Source organism: Callospermophilus lateralis, unplaced genomic scaffold (genome assembly GCF_048772815.1).
Source record: "Callospermophilus lateralis isolate mCalLat2 unplaced genomic scaffold, mCalLat2.hap1 Scaffold_153, whole genome shotgun sequence".
NCBI lineage: Eukaryota > Metazoa > Chordata > Mammalia > Rodentia > Sciuridae > Callospermophilus > Callospermophilus lateralis.
Genome location: NW_027512646.1, coordinates 79,343 through 89,124, shown reverse-complemented (window position 1 = coordinate 89,124; position 9,782 = coordinate 79,343).

Genomic DNA, 9,782 nt, shown 5'->3' with positions numbered 1-9,782 from the left:
CTCTATGCCTTCTTCTATCCCAATGACTCTCACGTTTGGTTTTTTTTATGACATCCCATTTCTCTTGGATAGATTGCTGGTGTCTTTTAAGCATCATTTCTGTGTTGACTATATTCTTTTCAAGTTGATAAACTTTGTCTTCATTATCCGATGTTCTGGCTTCTGCTTGATCTAGTCTATTTGTAATATTCTCGTTTGAATTTTTAATTTGCTTTATCGTTTCCTGCATTTCTAGGATTACTGTTTTTTTTTTTTTTGAAATCTCTATTTCGTGATAGAGCTCGTTCTTTGACATTTGAATATGCTTATTTAATTCATTTTCAAAATATACTTTCATTGTTTGAACTTGCTGTATAAACTCTTCTCTGAGATTCCATTCCATCTTAATTAGGTATGCCTTGACTTCTTTCTCCATCCAATTTTCTGGTGCCTCTAGATTCTCTTTTGTATTTAAGTTGTCCTGCATTGTTTGTACTCTTTTTTTCCCTTGTTTTTTCATGGTGCTCAAGTTACTTTCCAACTCTCTTTGACTGCCGTGTTTCTGTTTTCTCCTTTAAATTTGTTCTGTTTTTTTTAGTTCCACTATCTCTCTTTTGTATTAGGAGATGATGTTTAGAGATGTTGGATTTAATTGTGATTTAAGGTAAATTCATTGGTTTTATTAAATCCTTCAGATTTTGATGGCATATAGAGAACTTAGGTTTGGATTTAGGATTTTATGTTAAGGTTGGGTGATTTGCTTGTATGGAGGTTAGTATATGTTCGCTTCTTTGGGGTGTTACGCAAAAGCACGCGGATATTACCAACAGAATAGACAGGAGTACTTGGGGGTAGTTAAGGGCTTAGGTGGAGTATAGACCTGTTCATTGAATTCATCTATTTGCATTTGATAAGTTATATGTAGTCTGGTTGTTCATGCTGTTTTATTGTTGCAATCTGTCGGAACCTGGCAATGGTGAAGTCAGCTCTTCAAGATGGTGTCTGCTGGCTTCCTTGGTGGATTTTCCATTGTTGGGGATAGAACTGGACTGCTTCCTTCCCCAATCTCAAACCCCAAACTCAGCCCAGAGCTCAGTGAGGGCACAGCCGGGAGGACTCCACAGAATCCGTAGCGCCATTTCTCTCTGCTTGCTGGTCGCTTCTCGGCAGCACCCCACTGTCTGTAGCCACGGGGCGGGCTGCAGGGCGGGCGGCGGATCAGTCAGCCTGGATATCTGGTCGCACTGTTGGCTCACGTTTGAGACTCAGTAACTGGTCCTTGATGATGGAAATCCTTCTTCTAAGTTTCGGTGCACCCCAATTTTGCTAGAAATTTCTAACAAGATAGCTTTTTGTCGTTCTAACCCTGTATTCATCTGTGCAGTGATGCGGTACTCTGGGTGTGATACATTCTATTCGCAGGCATCTCTCATTGTTGTTCTTATCTTTGCTATATATTTTCACTGATGTCCATATCAAGAAATGCCCTGAACTATTCATAAGCCTTAAATCAGTATACTAATCATTATTCTGCATCCTCTTAGTTCACCCAAATGACATGGTGGAGTTCATTCCTGGAGAAATCATGAGGCGAGAGACCCCATCAAAAGCCATGGTAAGGTTACTTATCTTCCTCTGAAATCCAGTGTTGCTCTTTAGTTTCTTTTTCTCTTGTAATATGATATGGTTTCCTGGAGATGACATACACAATTTCCTGATTGTGCAGATTCTCATTGGGGTGTCTGTTGCCAAATGAGACCTCACTGAAAGCAACATTAACAAGAAACAGTATAAACTACACACTGTATGATAACAAGCTTTGTGCCTGCCTATGGTTTTCCCTCCTGGGCATAGAATTCCTTAATTATCACCTAATTTAGAAATGTGACACAAATCCCCTAGAAAAGCTTGTGTCATTTGGTGAGAGTACATTTGCTATCTGTTCCCTTGATTTGCCCACATTATCATTGGATATTCGAATGTCACCAAGTAAACAAAAGACTTGTGCACACAGGTCAGAGCATGGCTTGATCTTCATAGTGACTCCTTTTCTCAATTCACAGGAGGATTCAAGAGGATCCATTATTGGTATGTATCCTGGCCTCACTCTCTTCCTGTTGCAAAATGTAGATGACGCCAAGGCTCAGAGAGTCTTCCTTTCTTTTGTGTGCAGAGACTCAGTGATTCCACTACCTCCTTGAGTATGAAAAGTATGGGGTTTGTGGTCTAAATTGATTAAAATAAATCTATGGCCATTCTGCATATTTTCTTGAAGCACCTGTGTGAGTTGAGCAACGTGGTTAGGTCAATGAGTGTTTTATACATGTATCTCTGTGTGCATTCTTGCAACATGATTCTGAGTGTGACTTTGTGTTCGTTTTTGCATATTTGTCTGTTTCTCTAGATATATACATGCCACGATGCCAATGTCCACATGTTTAAACAAAAAAAAAGCCATCTCCCTTAGATCATGATTTTGTATATGTGTAAATAGATCAAACTGTAAACTTTCCATGTGTGCAGTTCATTTCACACCAATACCTCAATTAACATGCAAAACATATCCCATCAAAACCCAGAAAATTTTCATGACACTCTATAAATAAAAGCTCCACTTTATTTCTGTCTCTGCACCAGTAGCAACTTCATTTAATTGCAAACCTCACGTGTCAGTAGGTCCTAGATTTAATCAGTGCATGTAATTTTTCAGAACACTTCACTCATGAAAAATTTTCACGTTCATATACATTTTTTTGTGCGAGGTGTCAGAATTCATCTTCCAATCCCCATTCTAGGCACAAGTTTCTGGACAGGGCCGATCCTTAACAGTGACTCTCAGGTCCACCAATGCACTATGCTCACTTATGGTGGACATCTGAGAAAGAGGAGATTCAAAGACCAGAGATTACTTTAGCTAAGGAAGGGCTTACTTTGCATGTGCCAACTGACACTGAAAAATACCTTATTGGGTCTTTTTGTAGACACTACTTTGTAGAAACATGTTTTAACTGGATGGATTTTCATGGGGCCTGATTAGCACAATTGCAGCTCATCTAGTTACAGAGCAAAAGGTGGGCTCTTTTGAAGGTCCAGCTCAGCACAGCAGTGGTGTCCGATCCCTTTTTTGGGTCTGTGCTGCCCCCTGTGTGGCCTGCAGAAAATCACAATGACAGTATATATGAAACGTCTTCATACTGTCAGTCTCAAGTACTGTCTTGGTCCTTCTATTCATACATACATGGATACTGACACTGACTGGTCACTGTGAGGGTAGAACCACTGTGGTCATCATTCCTTCTCATCCTAGAACTCCTCCCTGTGCAGGGGGTCTTAATCTTAGTCCACGACATTATTTGATAAATGCAACTCTGTGCTAAGATCCCACTTGTTCAGCATGTGGGGCTCTACAATGAACCAGGAATCCACCAGAGATCTGACCAGGACCAGCCAGAATCAGTAGGCAAGTTAAGATAGCATTGTGTCCAAGCTTTTCACACACATTTCTTATGAGCTCTAGGTGGGATGTGCTTGAATTTGAGGGGAGCCATTTGGATCTTAATGTTGACTTTGTTTATGTCGATTCCTCAGGCCCTCAGAGAGTTCCTGGCACTTTTCACTTTTGCATGACACCGCAGTCTACTTATAAATGAGGAGTATGAGTAGTGAGAACATGCTAGCAAACTGACTCCACAGTCTACTTATAAAAGAGGAGTATTAGGAGTGAGAATATGCTAGCAAACTGCTGTCCACAGAAACCCGGGGGAAGGAAATTCTTGTCTGCTTCATTTTTGAACTCCTGGTCTTGGCCATCCAAAATAACAGTATTTTAATTTAATTTTAATTTTTATACGAAACTTTCAAAGTGGCCAGTAGACCCATGTGGATAAAGCAGAGGACATTCCTATTCCCTTCTGGACCGCTGCTCTGATGATGGCACAGTGTATGTTCTGTGAGTTTATATTCCTGAAACTGTTGGCATCACAGTTTGCATGTCAGCTTGGTCTGTTTCAACGAGAAAGGGATAATGTCCCAATGGAAGAAAGTAATTAAAATTTGACTCCTTACAGCTCCACACTCTCATTAGAAGGTTTGCAATTGTTTGCAGCATCCTGTTTGAGGCCTCTGACTTCCCAGAACCCAGAGAGAGTCTGAGAACCCAGAACAGAGATGTAGATGATCCTGACTATTAATATTAGTATCACTATAATTTTCTTTCCAATAACGAAACCCAGAAACTGAATAAATTATACAGGTGGGTGTGTTTAGCTTACAGTTCTGCAGGTACAAGAGCATGGCACTAGCAAACACTTTTCTTTAGTGAATACCCTCTTAGCTGCATTGCGTTATTGGTGGTGTCTGCAGGGATGCAGGTGCAGTAGAGAGACATCACATGGCAAGACACGAAGCCAGCAGGGATCAGTTGATTCATTTGCTCTTCTTATATAACAGGATCTAACAAGGGTTTGAGAAATCTGTATTCTTCCTTCTGACTCTCATACCGTCAAATGTCCTCACCACCTCCAAGCAGACCCTTATTCACACAGATTTCACAAATCTCATTGTGGCCATACTGAGCACCAAGCCTCAATCACACAATCCAGTGTGGGATAAAAACATCCAACCCTAGCAACCATCATAAGCTTAGTTGTGTAGAAGAAAGAATGAGTCAATCTTAAGTAACTCAGTTGATGATGTCTGTGTCTCTAAAGATTGGACATGGAGCAAAGATTATGATTCAAGCTGTGACAAGGGAGAGCCTGCAGGTAGGAAGAGCACTTGGGGTATGACAAAATGGGAAAGGTTTCATGGTAAGATTTGAGTTCACCTACTCATGTGGGAAATAAGGAATGGGAATAAAATTGAGAAAACAGAAATATGTATTATTTTCATATAAAGAATGGTTAGTAGACCTTCTGACATCTTGTTCATAAGAAGACAACTTTTGCTTTGAAAGGTAAACACAATCTTCCATGTTAAGTCCCATTCTGTCCTAAATTTGCCTCTAATAAACATCAAGTAGCCTGGCTTTCATTATTGATTATTTTTTGGCATTGTGCATGAAAGAAATAAGATCTGCACTTTTGGTTTGACCCACAAGGGAAAGAATCTAGTGGGACATACTTTCTTAGAAGCACTTTGCAAACCTGTAATTGAAGCTCTCACTAGTGATAAGTAGTGAGTAAGAAGTCACAATTCCCCTCTGAATGTTATCTTTTTAGAGCAGCACTTTCTCTTATGTGTTTTGTCTATTTCTGGTCGAAAATGAACTCCCAAATGTGGGCAACTTAAAGAAAATTGTTTCTGTGCACCCTGGACAGGCCACTGTGTTCTCCTGTAAAAGAGTGGGGAGAAGTTCCTCCGTGAACATGTTTCTAACCTCCAGTCTTTGTGTAATTCCCAAGCACTTGGACTAGGGAAAATCTGAATTTGCTTGTATTTAAGAGGCCTAAGTCCAGAAAATCGGGTAGACTGTGGCTGCCTCTTGGAAGAACAGGATGACACAGAATCCCTACCAAGTACAATGGCAGAATGTGAACTGGTGGAAAAGAGCTCTTGGGATGCTAGATCTATTTCTCATTGCAGAGGTGAGGTGATGGAGACCAGGAGACAGGAATGCAGACAAGTGGAAGAATGGAGAGCTTTGACTGTGCATTCTAGAACACCTGGAGCAGGAGCAACTTAAGTTCTCACCTTGAATTTAACTCTGCCTTTCCTTTTTTTAAGGCCACATCATGACCATCACGGCAATAGTCCACAAAGAAAACATAGAAAGTGATTCAGAGGATAAGGAGGAAGACAAAAGGACAAGAAATCTGCAAGTAATTGATTTTCTATTTTTTTCTCTTAATTATTCTTTCTTATGTAAAAACTCTGTAGATTTTCCATGTTTCATCTTTCCCACATTTTATGACTTTTCTAAAGGTGCTTTCCTCATCCAGATCTTTGAGGTCCTTGGACCTTCAATGTCTGTTAAATCTCTCTGCACTAACATTCTTAGTCTTTCCCTACTTTTTTTTTACCACAAGCAACACCACTGAATCATGCTGAGTAATACTGCATACCCATATACTGACTTTGAGTTGTAGGGAGCATCAGAAATACTGAGTTGTTGCCTGATACATGAGACACAAACAATCTGGTTCTGGTTTACTGACCACTGAATAGCTAGGTTCTGACTTTGCTGGCTCTGAGCATGCATGAATGTATCCTTCCTTTCCTAGGTCAAGATTATGCAATTGGAATGTAGGTTCCTTAACATGAATTGTTTCCAGGGGCCCTCTCCTGATTCAATATATGGGCTTAATGCAGCAAAGGCGATAAAGCAGTTTAGGAAGAGGAAATGTGAGCCTGGAGAGAATGGGAAGGAGAGCAGAGGTCAAATCAGTCCACATATTCTCCTTTGCTTTCTCAAGTTTCTTTGTTGCACTTTTTTGCAATCCATCAGAATCAATCAGAGCACTGAAGATTCTATAGTTGCATGTGACCATGGCCATGCAAGGGAAGGTACAATTTGGTAAAAATCAGTGCAGGAAGCTCTCTGAGGTATGGCACTACAGAGGGTAGGGCTGGAGGAGCCAGGGTCCTTGCTCCACCCTGTGCCATCACAGATGCTGCTCTTCAGGATTCCAGATGTATGCTACTGAGCCTTTACACCCAGATGTCCTAGAGAACTCTTCCCATTGCCTCATGTTCACTCTCTAGGAAAGCAGCGTCAGAAGGTTCTGAAGGTGAATATCCATGAGAATTTCCTTAGTAGGACATTCATAGACACTCTTCCCACAGACAACACCCTCAGCTTAGGGCAGCATACCAGTCTCAGTGCTCCCTGCCCAGATCCCAGGAGAGATCAGGGCCCAAGTTTATCTTGCATTTCCTGAGGACAATTGTGGTCCTGGTCACTCTCTGTGGCCAGCAACTCATCCCAAGTGACCTTTTTACCTTGTTCTGTTTTATAGACCCCATAGGACACCAGGGAGAGCAGAGACTTTGGCCATGGAACACAGGAGAGATGATACCTGCAGTGCATAGCAGCTGAAATTAACCTGTAAGACTCGGAGCAGGAGCTTGTTTTTCATTTCCAGTGACATAACTGTCTATATTATATGGAATTTGCAGACTTATATGTTCTTTGTTTAATAATTTTAATATTAGTATTTCATGTCAAATTTTTCTATTAAATTATATTTAATGGTAACAGTTGCTTTTAAAATTCATTCTGTATAATAAAACACACTTGGGAAGAGAGATGGGGGGGATAGTGAGGGAGAAGTGGAATTGCACGGAAGATGGAAGGAGACACTCATCGTTATACAGAATACATGTATGATGATGTGAGGGAAAAAAAAGAAGTGTGTCACATTAGATTGGGTAGAGAGAACTGATGGGAGGCGAAGGGAAGGTAAGGAGGGAAAGGAAGGTCAGCTGAATAAAACAGACATTAGTATAGCTGTATGCATATTCATGACTGTATGACCAATGTGATTCTGCAACCTGTACACTCAGAAAAATGAGAAATTATACCCCATCTTATTCAAAAATATGATATGTCAATATCATTGTACTGTCATGTTTAAGTAATTAAAACAAATTTTAACAACACACACACTAAAAGAGGAATATGTTCCTGAAGCAGATCTTGATGAATTACAAAGATTTTACCTGGTAACTTCTATCACCATTACTCTTCTCCTCCCATACCCCTCAGTTTGCTTTTTTGTTTTTTTTTTTTAGATTGGTATTATAACATTCAGAAAATTATTGATGTGGGTGAATGGATGCAATAAAGAAACAAATAATTAAATTACAAGCTAAATTAAATCCCAACTAAATTTCATAAGTGTTTAATTAATTTATCCATTAATTAGCCAACTGAATCTTAAATCAAAACACCCAACATAAGAAAGGGCTGGGAAACAATTGGCAATATTCTTTATGAAAAATTGTGGTTTTACATTTTATATCTTTTTTTCAATTAAGAACAATATATTTTGTAATGTATCACATACATATAAAACAAGTTGGAAAACATACATTACAAACTTGTAACAATGGCTTTAAATACATTAACTGACATGTTTCTCATTGGAAATAGGTTGCTTGCTGTATATATATAGTGCATGAAAACTACTGATATAATAAAGTCTAGACAAAATATAATTGTCTGCTCTATGGTAACATATGAGCATCACTCTAATCTAACCATGCGAAAAGTTACATAATACTGTAAAAAATGTCTTAAAATCTATATACTTTAATAAGAAATAAATTCAATAAAGAATGATAATACAGGGACTGGGGATGTGGCTAAGTAGTAGAGTACTTACCTCACACATGTGAGGCCATGGGTTTGATTTTAAGCACCACACACAATAAACCAAATATATAAAGGCATTGAGTCCATTTACAACTAAAAGTATTTTTTTAAAAAAAAGAATGATGGTGTTGGGTTGTAGCTCAATGGTAGAGCACTCGCCTCGCATATGTGAGGCACTGGGTTTGATTCTCAGCACCTCATATAAATAAATAAAGGTCCATTGATAATTAAAATATATATATATATATATATATATATATATATATATATATATATATATATATGTGTATATATATATATATGAAAAAAGAATGATAATACTGAGAACCAAGGCATTCAGATTTCAAAATTCATGCTTCTTTTCAGGTGATCCGATATTTTGCCAACTAAGTTTTCAAAATTTGTTCTAAGCCAACATTACTCATATATGTTACACATCTATTATTTCATAAATTTACTTTCCTCATGAAAGACCTTTGATAAACATCCAAAATATTTAGGTTAATTATATTTGAAATGGAGCTGAAAGAAATACTGGTATCAAATAAATATATTTGAAATGGAGCTGAAAGAAATACTGGTATGGTTTTTCACTGTGACCTCAAGTATTTAAGTATTACAAGTTATTCAACCAACACAACAAAGTTAAAATCATAATGGCACAGCATGTATTGTAAATAAATCAAAACAAGAGAATGTGTAACACAAAGACAGAGCAGTGGCACATTAAAGGAGAACTAGCTGAATACAAATAATTGACTACTGCAGAGCATAAAATTAAAACAGTTCAAGTGAGACAAGGTGATGGAGAGGTCACCATGAAGGTGACAACTGATGATTCTGCTCACCACTGTTGTCCAGAATGGAAATTAAAAAATCATATTTTTAAAAACTTTGATAGGTATACAATTATCTCCAGAATTAAAAAAAATAAAGATTTCCTATGCATCTGCCTTCTGTGAATAGAATAAAGCTCTAAGTTTGTCTGTTAACTGGTGTTTTGATCACACATATTTTTTACCTCTGAATTTTTTGGGTTGACATTGATGACTGTAACAACCAAAATTAGTCCATGATTACATGTTGTTAAAAACTTTTTAGAAACTTACTACTCAGATATTAGAACAGTTATCAATTTTTTTACAATATCAAATTTGTCAAATTTTCATTGAGGTCATGTGGCACACATCATTTAATTCAAAGCCACAACTCATTTGTCCCCGTGATATCTTCTTCACACACACACACACACACACACACACACACACACACACACACACACATCCACACACACACACACAAACACATTTCTTCATGAGCAGTCTTGTATAGTAAAAGTGTCTAGTTTTTGTTCATTTTTTAATGCAATACACTTCTATCTACAATTTCATTACATGCATACAGCAAACAGGAAATTATGGGTTTTACATCCTTCATGATAATTTTATATACAGGGAGATTTAAAACAGTGCTTCAACAGTTTGCCTAG